This window comes from Lissotriton vulgaris, chromosome 6 (genome assembly GCF_964263255.1).
Source record: "Lissotriton vulgaris chromosome 6, aLisVul1.2, whole genome shotgun sequence".
In the NCBI taxonomy this organism is placed as follows: Eukaryota; Metazoa; Chordata; class Amphibia; order Caudata; family Salamandridae; genus Lissotriton; species Lissotriton vulgaris.
This window is the reverse complement of record NC_141694.1, coordinates 93,888,517-93,903,226: the sequence shown is the minus strand read 5'-3', so window position 1 is coordinate 93,903,226 and position 14,710 is coordinate 93,888,517. Positions and strand designations below refer to the sequence as shown.

At 48.4% G+C, this 14,710-nt stretch overlaps 1 protein-coding gene across 2 annotated transcripts in view; it reads right to left on the bottom strand.

The window, feature by feature from the left end:
• The window catches only part of LOC147706850 (exportin-5-like), a 2,308,032-nt gene that overhangs the window by 2,284,237 nt on the left and 9,085 nt on the right, over window positions 1-14,710 (bottom strand). The gene's annotated exons all lie outside the window — the stretch shown is intronic.

Genomic DNA, 14,710 nt, shown 5'->3' with positions numbered 1-14,710 from the left:
GAGTTGGGTAGCTGGGAGAAACGTGGCAAGGAAACTGGAAGAAGGGAGAGGAGACGGACATCCTTGAGAAATGACACAAGGCACAACTAGGATCGAGTTAGTATTTTCTGAACTGGAGCAACAGCTATGACAGAATGACTACATATTCATTTACTGTAGCATACAAAAAAGTAATGGATAATGCTTGAATTAATCTTAGTCACTGTTCGTCAATTAGGCCACATCCCAATCCAACATTATTTTGCACAATGTGAGGAAATGGGGTGTATTGTATGGCGTGGTTGTGTGACCTCACAGTGTAATACACTTATCGACCCCTTTAGGACCCCTAGGTTTCATCCGTCAAACCTTCAGCTCAACCCAGGGTAGCTGTGATTCTGAGCTAAAAGGTTTACAAAAAGGAACAAGTATAAAGCATTTAAACAACACCCAAAAAATTGGAAAAGAAATCGACAAGAAACCAAAGAAATCAACCATCAATTTATAAAAAGAGAATGTATTTTTAGGTACTTTTAGACACCACAACGAAAAAGATCTACTGACGAGTTCCAGAGATATAGAATCTACAAGGTATAGTAAAGCATTTCATTCAACCGCGAACAAGCAATGGCAAATTCAACAAACTTGACAATTAGAAACATTCTCAGCAAAAAGTTTGGGATAGTAGTAATAAGTCACTTTTGGGCACCTAAAGTAACTCTCTCCAGTATGGAGTGAGTCGGGGTTGGGGTCAGCAAGGTCATCAGAAACAGTTACCACAGCAGGTGAAGCAGTCTTCAGTCAGTTTCAGGCACTTTTATCTTTTTCTAGGCTTTATTAAGGAAGTGGTCCTGATGCAATGAAGCAAGAAAGGAAGGATACTGATGATGCTCAAAGGATGCTGTGGATGTGATGCGGGCAACGTGGGTCTTGCTGTGGTCTACGGAGTGGGTGAAGAGGTTCTACGTTTTTAGTCACAAGGATGATGTTCCTTGAAGTACTCTCGCTACTGGTTCAGCAGCCACTGGATTATCAGTCGCCTAGTATCGCAGTCACAGGCCATTCCTTCCTTCACGGGTAGATAAATCATCCTCTGGAAGTCCCCGTTGCACTACGATGACACTCCCAGGCTCAGCGAACACTAGTGCAACTTTGTGCATTGGATCCTGGTCCATGGTGCTGCACAGCGATGATTGGCGGCGGGTTGAAGATTTTGGACTACCAACTTACCCGATCAGGATTCTCAGCTGTTGTGTCCCTGTGCTGTAAACAGGAGCCCAACTCACAGACCTTTGGAGTCTCTTGGCGTTGGCTGGGCCCCGGAGACGACTTCTCCACCAGCAGAACACAGTAGGCACAGCCACTCTCCTTTGCTCGCCACCAGGTTCAGCCGCTGAGGTATACACTGGTGCAGCCTCTCTTTGCCAGCTCCACTGTGCAGCTGGGCAGTCTTTCCTCGATCCTTTTTCCAATCCAGTCGAGATCTAATTTTTGGGTGCCAGGGGCACCTTACTTATGCTCAGAAAATGCCCTCAGGACAGAATTCAGTTGGTGGCCAATGGACTACCAGTTTCCCTCCCACCTGATGACCATTTCCTGCAAAGAGTGGCAACTGGGCAACCCAGGATGCACCATTCTGTCCACTTCCATTAAGGGGACCACCCTCCCTAGCCTACCCAAGAGGTGAGGCTAGCAAGGGAGCTGCAAACCACTGGAAAAACGGTTTGGCAACTGGTTTCCCCTATCCTGTCGCTAGCGCCAGCCTGTCTTCCTAAACAATGGAGCAGCCTCTCTCCCAAGTGTTACCCATTTGCCCTTCGAAGGCAGCTTCTCCTTGAAGCTTGCCTTTTGGGCCAATACCCATATGCCATCCTGCAAGAGGGAGGTGATAGCTCCTGCCAAAGCAGGCCCCTACTGTATTCTTTCCCGGGAGTAGCTAGTACACCTCCCCAGGAGGGCAGAAAGCTGTCTCAGTGACTGGCCTCTGTGGGCGCAGAGACTAATGGCAACAAAGTGGCAACTTGGGGAGCATTGTCTCGCCAAGCAGCTAGATGGCCGCTTGCTGAGGAGCTCTGCCACTGGGAAGTTATCTATCATCAACCCTAGCTAAAGGAGGGTATTGAGAGATCCCAGCTGGAGGCAACGAGCGCCAAATTGCTGGCTGTGACTGTTGTGAAGATCCCGTCCTCGGGAGGCATCGTCAACGACTTGCAACTTACAACCTGCCAACGCCTAACGGGCCTGACTGTTCGGGCCTGCAGCGTGGTGCGGGCCCCCAAGGCGAGGCAGCGGATTCAGAGATGGCGCAGAGCTGGTGCCTGAGTTCCGGGTTTCGCCCCGAAGGGACTTCATTAAGCCCAATAGCTGTTGGGGCAGTACTGCAGCTGGCATGGGAGGACCGGAAAAGCTGCGGAGATTGCACCAGGGTGTACAAGGTGAGAGCTTCTCCCGGTGGCGCTGTACCCAAGACATCTGCACCCAGCCGAGGGCTGTAATAGCTCGCTTGCTATCAGCTATCGCTGTGCTGGCCCTCGGGACTGCTGCTGTCCAGAACGAACCATGCATAGAAGCCGGGAAGGCTAAAGCGTGCTGCCCTAGCTGCTTGCATCAAAAACGATGATGGACCATTGCGGACCCCGTGGCAATAAGGAGACCACGATACCTGGGGAGCGGCGCAGTCTGGGGCCCACCCCTCACCCCGTGGGGAGGACGAGCCGTTCCATTAACCCTGCACTGCTGGAGGGGAGGAGAGGCTAGGTCGCTCGAACTGCAGACATTGAAGCACCACAAACAATTGTGGATAGCCAACCAGCACTCTCCTACCACACAGCTTCCGATCTGATTGGGAGCGCCATCGGGTAGGCTATTCTGATGATTTCAGATTCCTATTTTCCACATCTTTATTACAATTCACGTATAGGAAAACTCTCTTATATATTCATACATTTCTATACATAAATTGTTACCATGTTCTCTTTATAAACTGTGCAAACGTTTCATAATTTGGACTCTACATTAAAGAAATTTGCACAGTTTATAAAGCGAAAGTGTTTTACTATATGTGAATTGTGATAAAGATTTGGAAAATAGGAATCTGAAATAGTCAGACAAAGCCAAATCCTTTTTAGCAACATTTTTGTAATCATTTTTTAATTATATTTTAATGAAATGTGAGAATAATAACTATCTATGTGAATTTTGATATGATAAATGCATTTAAGTAGATTGCAATCTCTAGATATTCATTTGTTAGGTTTTGGTTCAGTGGATACTATTTGAGCAAAATAATTCGGTCACAGAAGGGAAATCTTGTTTCATTGAAATATATTTACCCATTCCCTTTTGGCCTAACTGGGGTAACTCTCTTACTTGGAGGATTACATACAGCTGTGCGATATAACTACACCCTTGGCCCACAACCCCCAGCACAACCACAACAAAACTCTGGAAGAAAGCCCCCACAATACAACATGGCAGAACTATGGGCAAAAACAATGCAAAACAGACTAATCTCACCTTCAAAAATAAGAAACTGACGCAGCTGACAGAGGCAGGGGCCGAATTCGAAACGGAGGCCGGTGCTAGGAAGTTCCCTGAAAGACAAGGCGACGACCAAGGTCAAATCCAGCCTCAAAACGATTGACTCTAAACTAGATATACATACTTATCGGCTGGATCAGGTAAAACAACAAGTGGATACCCATGAGACACTCCTAGACCAGCTTGAAAAACGTGCCTCTGACGCTCATAACTACCAGGTAGAATCCAAAGAGCCTCTGTTGCAAAAGGAAAAAGTTCTAAGTATAATTAAAGCCAAAAATGAAGATTTTGAGGCCGGGTCTCGGAGAAACAATCTTGGCATCACGGGTATATCAGAAACCACATCCATCCCCAAAATGGAAACATATGTAGAGTCTCTGCTGCGGAACCTTTTCGAACTCGACCTCAACAGTTTTCCTTCTAGAACGCATGCACCGATCATTAGGCTCCAGAACTCCTGTAGGCGCAATCCTGGGCCACCTGCCTAAATATCATCACACGATCCTCCGAAGGGGCAGGGAGAGAGGAAGTATAAACCATCAGAGCTGCAACGTTTCAATCTATCTGGATTTCACACTTTCAGTGCAGGCAGCCCGTTATGACTTTGCTCCAGTCAAGCGTATTTTACAACAAACGGGGTTGCCAAACACCCTAGGCTAAAAAAATCACATACAACTGCCACATACACTACTTCGCTGATGTTAAATCGGCACTTAAGTATAAAAAGCACCTGGGGGGGAGCGCTAGCGAGCCTGTACCAAGATGGCTGCACCTTAGTGCCGCTCTGCTGATCGAGCTACCAATTCGCCTATTATCCGACAAAATCAGCACCATCCATGGCTGGGAAAGACGAATTCCTGCTCTTGAACTGCTGAGGAGTACTCTGCTGGTTTAATTTTTTTAATTGGCCGCCTCTAACACCCGACTGTAAACTGCTGCACCATGCTGACAGGAAAATGGCGGCCCCCATGTCTGCGGACTACTAATCTCCCCGAGCCGCAAGCTCCCTTCTTCGTAAGCGATACACTGAGTGCTGCCGACTATCTGATCTGCTGCCTGACCCTCGGCGTGTGAAGAGAGGACGCTGCAGAGTGGTGACGGGGTAGACATCCCTCTCACAGATCCGATCGTGCAGCAAGGTGCCTGCTGGCGGCTCCGGTACTGGGTCCCGTGCCGGAGATCTGCAGAGACTGTGCGGCCCTTGCCGGGACTGGGGCGCTGCTGTGGTACGGGGGCGCGGGGCACCGCCTGAGGTGCGTTACTCCCGCCGGGTGTCTCTTCCCTGACTACGCTGCCCTGAAGCCCCGATTCTAGCCGTCTCTGTGCCTGCGGGCCGACATTTTGAGCTTTGCGGCGTGGGAACTGATCGCCGGAAGTACTGGAGCAGGACACAACGGACCGGGGTGCGTCGCTGTGGACAGAGTGCCCGAATACGGGCAATAATCGGTGAGTGGTGCGGTAGGAAGCTCCTAACAATCTAAATCACGGCGCATATAACCGGGGTTATTGCGCCCCCACATGAATTATGGAACTTACAAGTGGCACCCAGTGCTACCCTAATCCTGTTGCTACTTGAACCTATGGGACAAATGGGAGAGTAGTTCGCCTTTAACTGGGCCTGCCTGGGGCGCATAAAGTCATACAACCAGCGACTTTACCCCTACTGCGCACTAACTTGCCTACCAACCTAGCGCTTTCAGCTGTGCGCCATCCAGCCTTTTGTGCAACCCTGGCTGTCCCTGGAATCACCACCAATCGCCACACTCCCCTCCCAGTACTACTTAATACAACGCAAGCGGCAATACCACTGCTTCCCTTCATTGCGGCTTATCTGTGGCTGACACGGGCGTGCTGGACGTGGGGCACATTCCTGGAATTCGCTTCTAGTGCATGGACTGTGCGTTTTCACCATCCACACAGTCACGCGACCACACACAGAGGCAAGTACTGTCTCAACATGGGTCGAACAGACAAACAACAGAGTAAGCTGCACTTCGAAGCTAAAAAGCATACTAAATCCCCTACGCCCACTGTCTCCGACACGGAGCCGGACCCAGAACCAGGTGCGACTACAAAACTGGAGCGCATGATGCTCAGCATGCAACAAAGCCTGCAAACTATCAATGCCAAAATTGGTAATCTCAATCAGCGCATGGACACCATGGCTTCGAAAATAGACCAGCACAGCATGCAACTTGCGGAAGCGGAGAAGCGCATCTCGGCCACAGAAGATCGAGTGAAGGCGGTTGGGACCTCATGCGCTGCCATAGAGAAAATACTGGAGGTCATCAAAGCCAAAAACGAGGACATAGAAGCCCGGTCCCATAGAAATAACCTCCGTATCCTTAGGGTCTCCGAAACCACCAACACCGGGCCCATGGAGACGTACGTTGAAACACTACTCACGATGCTGCTGGGGGCCGAACACTTCTCAAAAGTACTTATAGTCGAACGGGCTCATCGATATTTAGCCGCAAGACCAGTCCCGGGAGCCCCACCGCGGCCCATAATTGCCAGACTCCTGAACAATAGAGACAGGGACACTGCGCTCTGTCTGGCTAGGGAAAAAGGGAAGCTTTACTATCAAGGGATGAAAATAGAATTCTTCCCTAACTTTACTGTCGCAGTACAGCAAGCTCGTCGACAGTTCCAAACTGTTAAGAAAAAACTGCAAATTCTCCAAATTCCCTATGCAATGCTCTACTCTGCCAGTCTGCGGATACAACATGTGGGAAGGCACGAATATTCACGACACCGAAGGAAGCGCTACGGTACACTCGGCGGCTGGAGCGGCAGGAAACAATGCGTGAGAAAAGTGGACACTCTGATTCTGAAGGATGAGACGTGGCAGACTCTGTTTCGGAGTATACTGTTCACCATATTTCCTAAGGGCGTTTTCATGTGATTTTTCTGTCTGGTTTTGCCCCATGATTAATACTTGAAATGCATTGAATAGCTTGGTCAGTTTCTAATTAGATATGATCTGTTCGCTGTTTTAAGGTCTACTGGCACAGCCACCTGGTCAGTGATGCGCTCCACACCTAATTACGAATAGGTAATAATTGCATTAGCTTACGCAGGGGGCCATAAGCTATTAGTGACCCACAGATTGAGAATTCCCCGCAAAGTTCTGTTTCTGAGTTGGGGCCCATTGGGCGCCTTTATTGGGTTACGATTAAACAGAACAAGCGCCAATACTGTTATACTAGATACCTGTTATTCCTCACAACACATTGGAATCAAACCAAATGTGGGTTCGAAGACTAGTGATTCAGTCTGAATAAATCATTATTTTATTATTTTCACTTTGAACACATCTCCGAGTAAAACGAAGTTTCTGATGAAGAAATTTTCAACCAGAGAATTAAGGAAATGCATGATCGATTCATCGAAAGAGGGTACCCCGACACAGTACTCAAAGACGCCATCGAACGTACAGAAAACATCAGCAGACAAGATGCACTAAAAACAGTCTACACGCCCAATGAACCTCGGATTGTACTAGTTTCAAAATTTTCCACAGCCAGTGCAAGATGCATATTGCTCCAAAACCTTAGCCATATCTATGGCCTCTCTCAATGTGGGATTTTTCGCTGCCCATAAGCGCTCCTGGATCTTCTTAGCCCTGCATTGAACAATTCAATTGAGCTCTTATTAACTCATCAGTCATGACGCCAAACTTGCATTTCATGGAAAGTTCACGCAACCTTGCCACAAACTCATCAATTGATTCATCCACTATCTGCGGTTGAGTATAAAACTTATAATGTGTCAAAACTAATTTCTCTTCTTTGGCAAACCTGACATTCAACCTGTATTTAGCTTCATCAAACACATTTACCACAGGCTGACCATTATGCTCGGTAATTTCAGGGACCCTCATTACCCAATACACTCAACAATAATGCCCTTTTGCTGGAAGGGCGAAACTCTTGGCCATCAAGCACTTCAATGTAATTGGCAAACATTTTAATCCAATCCTTCCATGGAACTGGAGGCGAGCCTGGTTGGCATAAAAAGTAGGGAGGAGGTGCTATAGAGACTTGGGCCAATGTAATACCAGCAGAAGCTGCACTAAGTAGGCTCTCAGAAGCTTCTCCCATAGTAATAGTTCACAAAGATATGCAGGAAAATTTGAGAAATGACACGCAGCAGGTGTGTGTGTGTCACCGTGAAGAAAATGGCAAACAACGAGTGTGTGTGTAGATGAGTAGACTCAAGTAAATAATTAGTGTGTCAAAGTGAAATAAATCTTAAGAAGAGTGTGTGTCACTGAGGAGACACACAAACTTATTAATGGTAGAAAAACATGAGTGACGTGCAATGACAACTTAAATGAGTGAGAATAAGGTGTGTGTGTCACCGAGAAGGAGGTTGCACGCAAAGGGTGCGAGTGTCACCACGCTGAATATCACCTGACAACTGAAGAGTGTGATCCAGCGGCGACTTCTACCCTGCAGAATGCTATTCGTTGCAGCGCAGACTCTCTAGCGATGAATGCAGGTCGATGTGTGTAGTGTATGTTCCTTCTCACAAGATAAAGGTACCGGTGGCAGCTAGACTGCTAACTTTCGCCAAAAGCAGAGCAGCCCGACGCGTCATTGGGAGACGAAGTGACACGCCGTTTGAGGCTGGTGGGAGGAGTTGTGTGGCTCGCCAGGGGAAAACGGATGTAATTAATGACTAAACAAAGGATCGTGGGCTGCACACTGCAGCCGGCCAGCTCTCTATCAGAAATGTTCTCCACTCGGGAAATGCGTGGGTCCACTGTGGCTCGCAGCGCCAACCTTGATGACTGGCATGATCGTCGCCAGAATGAAGTCAACAGCTAGTGCACGGTAAGTGACTTAAACAGCTTACATTTATTAGTTAGATCACACAGCTCCGTCGACACAACCCGATCCCACACCAGCCAGTAGTCAACTGCCCAGCGTGGAACCCTTATTCAAATATAAGACACGTGGAATTTGACAGACCTTGATTCCACAAGAAGAACAAAAAAGTACAAGCAACCATAAATTATAACACTGCATTTAGAAGTACATAAGAAAACAACCATCGACAAAGACAGTAGATCTCACCAAAGTGAACCATTGGCTTCGTAAATATTTTTAGCCATATTGTGAAGCAGGAAATTTGCCTTGCAGCGTAACTGAAATTTAGGGAAAAAAATGCTATGACGTTGCCAGCACTGGCCACGTCATAGTGTTCTTTTCTGGTGGGAGGGGTTTGGCAAGCAACACAACTCAGGAGGGACGGTGGAAGCTAAACAATGAATGAGGGGGGAAGAAAGGAACGGTGCAAGCTACACACTGTTGGTCAAGGAGCCAACGGGACATACAATTCAGTAAAGGGGGGGGGGGGTGCAAGCAACACAACACTGGAGGGCCAGGAAGACGGAGCAAGTAACACAACGTGGTGGATGGGCAGGGCAAGTACCAACACAGGGGCACGAGGGACAGAGCAGGCAACACAACACAGTAGAAATGGCAGGCACCAACGCAGGGCAGTGGGGGAAGGAGAGAAAGAAACACATACACTTATGGAATGCTGCAATTAAAAGACAACACTAGCTCTGAAAGAATACCGGCCAAATAAGAGATACTTAGCGTCCATTCTCTAAAGGAAGAAAACATGCCAAAAGGAACCCGCACGCACTGACCAAAGAGAAGCAAGGAAATAAGAAGGACCATGAAGAAACCTAATGGTAAGCAACAGGCAGGATCTAAGACATCTGTAAGTAAACTAAATGTATGGCAGGCAGCAGAAGATGAGCTGTATCAGGCCAGACCTAAATAACCATTTCACAATGTGCAAGGCTTATGATCATAGCAACTAGAAGTCAGATTAAAATTTCTGATTTTAGACAAAACAGACTAGATACTGGCAGGCAATGGGTGGATGGAAAGATGAAACTAACAAGTATTGGCAAAGCCAATAGGTTTCACCTAAGCGAGATCTATTAGGTTGGTCAATGTTTTATAGCCATGTTGCAGAGCAATGTTTTCTACAGAGGGGGAGTGGTCCACAGGAGAATCCAAGTCCACATCAGTTTTCACATAGTTTTAGTGATGGTAACACACTCAAAAAAACTCTGGACCTCTTGAGTTTTTAAACAATGAAGTTTTGAAGGGAGTAATGAGTGTGTTTGGTGTCAAGTCTTAGTATCCTTAGGCTCAATCCTTACTTGTATAATCAGAATCAAAAGTCCTTATTTTGTAGAAAAGTTGCTCTTTATTTGTGTAGATAAAAACATGAACAGCCGACACGTGTTTCTCCCCTATGGCGATTTGCGCCAGGGCTTTTTCAAGGCTGTAAAGAATCACAATTGCATGTATAAGTGTAAATGCATTGAGAGAGATAGCCTTTGACCCCAATACACGTGCGAGGAGTTGAAAAAGGAATAGTGAAAAATAGAGAGGCGTTAGTGTGGTTTCTGATATATGATCAGCAGATAGATAAGACACTGATAGTAAGTTTTGAAAGCATGGAAAAGGTAAGTGCATAAAAGCAAGCACCAATAGCCACTGTGATTTAAGAGCCTAAGTTTTGTGAGATTTATATGTAAAGTTATCAAGAGTGATGATTCAGGTTGTTTAGCAGTGAGAAAGGTTCAGAATGATCAGAATTTAGTAGATTTCAACCACAAGAATATAGTTACAAAAGTGATCAAAGTAACAGGCGATCTCTTCGGAAGCCTCAAGACCAGACGGGCTGCTGCATTTTGCAGCACTTGAAGACGGCTGATGACCTTGCCCGTTGCCCCCAGATAGAGCAGGTTGCCATAATCTAAACGTGATGTTACGAGGGCATGTACCAGCGTCTTCCGGGCTGCCGTGGGAAGTAGATCGAGAACTTTCCGAAGGCTTTTCAAGACACCGAAGCATGCCCCCAACACCCGGCCTATCTGAGGTCCGAATGCTAGGTCCGCATCCAGCCATACCCCAAGGTTTCTAGCTTCCTGGCAGGGTGTGGGAGTTTTTCCCAGGCAGGATGGCCACCATGCCGATGACCACAGCGACGCGCCCCCCCCCCCCCACCACGAGCACCTCCGTCTTGCTGCCGTTCAACCTCAGGCAGTTGGAAGACATCCAGGTAGCCAACTCCTGCATGCAGGCTCTGAAGCAGTCCGCAGCAAGACTACGCGCACGTGAGAGGGAGATGACAAGCTGCGTGTCATCGGCATAAGACACTATGTGCAGCCCATAGCTTTGGACAATGGCTGCCACCGAGGAGACGTACAGATTGAATAAAGTTGGGCTCAGGGACGAGCCCTGCGGTACGCCCTGAGCCAAACTAATCTCCCTTGAGTAGCAGTCTCCCTGTCTGACCTGAAAGCCTCTACCTGTCAGAAAGGACTGGATCCATTTTAGCGCAGCATATGAGATCCCACCATCATTCAGACACTGTAGCAAGGTGGTATGAGCTACAGTGTTGAATGCTGAGCTAAGGTCCAGAAGGATCAGGGCCATGGTCTGGCCCTCGTCCACTCCCTGGCGGATGGTCTCAACAGCCATGAGTAGGGCCGACTCCGTAGAGTGGCGTGGCCGGAATCCAAACTGGGAATCGTGTAGGAGGCTGGCATCCTCCACGAAATCCATCAGCTGGATGTTCACGGTTTTCTCCTCCGCCTTAGCCATGTACGGTAACAAAGAGATAGGCCGGAGGTTCTCTAATTTCTCGAAGCTGATGTTCGGCTTCTTTTGGAGGGGGAGAACCACCGCCTGTTTCCAATCTCTTGGTACCGTATTGGACCTAAAGGAAACTTCCAGAACATGTCTGATATAGGGTTCCAAAGCCGCCAGGCTACCAAATAGCCGTTTAGGCGTTGTAGGATCCTTGGGAGAGCCTGATTTTACTGAGCCACAGATCTTTATGAGCTCCTCAGGGGGTAAGATGACAAAATTAGTCAGCATATGTTGCTCCCCCCTTCCCCTCAGATTCTCTCTAAACACAGGCGGCAAGGGCGATAATGTATCGCCCTTGCTTGATAATATGGCTATCATTTCTTTCAGTACACACATATTTCCAGACAGGCCTGCTCTATCCTTGAGCACAGGGAAGTAAAACACCATATATGGCATAATGCCAACATTTGAAAGCAAGAAAGATGGATGTTTTAAAAAAAATAAGAGGAATTTATAGGGCGTGCATTGATTTGGAGGCAATTTTAGGAAGGAGACAGCAAACATAAAGCTGTATTTGATTAAAAAAATTGTGAGTCACCCTGCTGAGACAGGTGTGTTGGCACATATTTCATGGGTTGAAATGGAGGGGCATGCAAATATTCTTCTAGCGTAGAAAAACTTTGGCAATGGGGCCTACATGCATAGGGGTAGAATCAAGCACTGTAAGTGGGATAAAAACGTTTCAGAGGGTTCTCTAAAAAAGGCATGGGCAAAGGAGTGTAACCAATCAATCAATCAATCAATCATAACACTTGTATAGCGCGCTACTCACCCGGAAGGGTCTCAAGGCGCTTGGGGGAAGGGGTCCGCTACTGCTCGAACAGCCAGGTCTTGAGTTGTCTCCTGAAGGCTAGGTGGTCCTGGGGCAGCCGAAGGTGGATGGGGATGGAGTTCCATGTCTTGGCCGCCAGGTAGGAGAAGGATCTGCCTCTGTCGGTGGCTCTTCGGATGCGTGGTACGGCGGCGAGGGCGAGGCTAGTAGACCGTAGCTGGCAGGTGGGCGTGTAGAAGGTCAGGCGGTCGTTGAGGTACTTGGGGCCCAGGTCGTGGAGAGACTTGTGTGCGTGGGTGAGGAGCCTGAACGTGACTTCTTCAACTGCATCTCAATTATTTTCAGGGAGAAAAATACAAGTACTGCCCTAAGGTATTGGAGTATTGACATTAACAACAGTTATATTACACAAGGCCATATTCATTTTTGGAAGGCACGGTTAGACCGAATGATTTGGCCAGAATCACAGGATGCTGAGCCGACGCCTGGCATCGAACCTTGTCCCCGAGCTCCAATACATGCTGCTGCCGGGCAGTGAACTTTTCCCAGGTATGGGAGCAAGGGAGCCATGACCAGCTGATTGTCTTCGAAGTTACTCCAGTGGACCCGAGCCTACACGCCTCCTCTCCCTTCCTGACTTTAATTTCTGAACTATATACCCCCCCGGACTTCTCCTGGCACTCTAATTCATACTCACTGGGTCACTCTCATGGACTTCTTTACGCTTTTTCCTGGCCGCCATTTTGCTGCTGTTCTCGGACGTTTTTCTCTGGACCATGACGCACCATCTTGTCCATTCCCTCGTTTCCTCCTTGACGATCCTTAAATGTTTCTTCCTTTCTAATTTGCCTTTTCTCCATACCCTTGTAAACTTTAAAGTGATATTTACAGTGCAAAAACAGTTCATGTCTAAAGTGCAAAGAAGCTGACTAACACGTGCTAAAAATTCGGGACAAAGTGCTATAGTGAATGACAAAACAACCTGTATATATATATATATATATATATATATATATATATATATATATATATATATATATATATATATATGATAAATCAATGCTTTCTAAACAATTGGGATAAAACCTCATTTTGTCAGATATAAAAGCATGATAAAAACATTTCATATTAATTACAGAGTTTATCATTAAAAGTGGTAAAAGACACCCTGTGTATAAAAAACCAGTTAGATTCTAACTGGTCCGTGAACTCTACGCTGACTGCTCACCTCGATTCCAGTTCTGCTTTTTGCACGAACCCGACGAGCCTCAGCGGTAGCAGAAGCAGAGCAGGGGCGGGAGCGGGGGACGCCGAAGAAATCGCTCCTCTACGAACCGCCCGGGCTGCCCCAGCTGCTTACACATTCCTCCGCTGCTGGTTCCCTAACATCCGCGAGATGTGCCCCGAAGCTGTGAGGGGCACACCAACGTGAGCTGCAAGAACCGCTCCACGGCACACCGGCAAAAGGCAAAGGCATCAGCGGGTAGCGTGACCCCTCCCCCCTCCGCCCTGCATCGGACTGCATCGGACTACTTCTGCACCCGCGGGTGGCCGGCGGAGTGCGAGAGTGCATGAGAGCGGGAGAGACCGGCAGCATCGGGAACAGCTTCCGAGCCACGACAAGGAGGTGGTGCAGTGGGAGGAACTGAGACAGCGAAATGAGGGAGACGCTGCAAGTGGAGTAAGAGGAGCCCGGCACCCACTAGGTACCGCATCAACGGCATTGGGCACTGGGCTAGACATAACTCCCAGCATTCCACCCCCCCCCCCCCCGCGGAAGGAAGCAGCGAAAAAGCAGAAGCGCAAAGCGCAAAGCCTAGATAAAGCAACAGCAGCGACAGCAACAGGCACTGCTCTTTCCGCTTGGTATCAGGGAGCAGTACTGTTGCGAGCTCCGAGGGAATCCTTGGGGGTGCATAGAGTCGTATTGGCAGCCTGCCTGTGCGAGGGCCTGGTGCTGTGGTTGGCTCGGCTGGGAAGGCCTATGTGCAGAGGACACAAGGAGTAAACATTGGGACTAAAATCGCCCAAGTCAATAGGGCGAACCTACAAGCGTGAGCGCGGCTGCCGGTAGAGCCGGTAGAGCCGGTAGAGGCGGCCGCTAAGAAAGAGCCCAGGGGGTCTGACAGGCAGTCTGACTAGGTCTGACTGACCTGCGGCTCCTTTGCGCGCTCCGCTCCGCTCAACCCTAAACGCAGCCAGCTCACATCCAGCCTACCCACGGACAGAAAACTAGCGAGTCAACCATCATCGCCACTAACGACATGAGGTCAGGCAAGGCCAGGGGTCTCTGGTAGTCAAACCAAAGCCTACAGCAAAAACGAACGAAAAACAGGGAAATGGGAAGGGGCATAAGAAAAAGAAAAGGAAAATGAGCGCGAACTCGACTACCAGCACGGTGCTGAATCTCTCCGCATCAGTTCAGGCACTGGAACTGAGCTATAATACAACAGAGCAAGGATCGGCAACGGCCTTGATACCGGAGACTGCAGCAAGCACATCTCAAACCGCCAAAAAACTCCATCAACCCAAAATATTCACAAAGTTCGAATTCCTAAAGGATGCGGGTGCAGCAATATTCTCGAGCAACAGGCACCTGTCCGGTCTGCAATCACCACTGCTTCCGGCTCTCTTGGGACCAGCATGCCCTTCGCCACCACTGCTTGCACCCGAAGGCTCATTGACACAAGGTGGCCCTTCGTCGGATCCTGCGCAGGGCAGCACGTCGGGG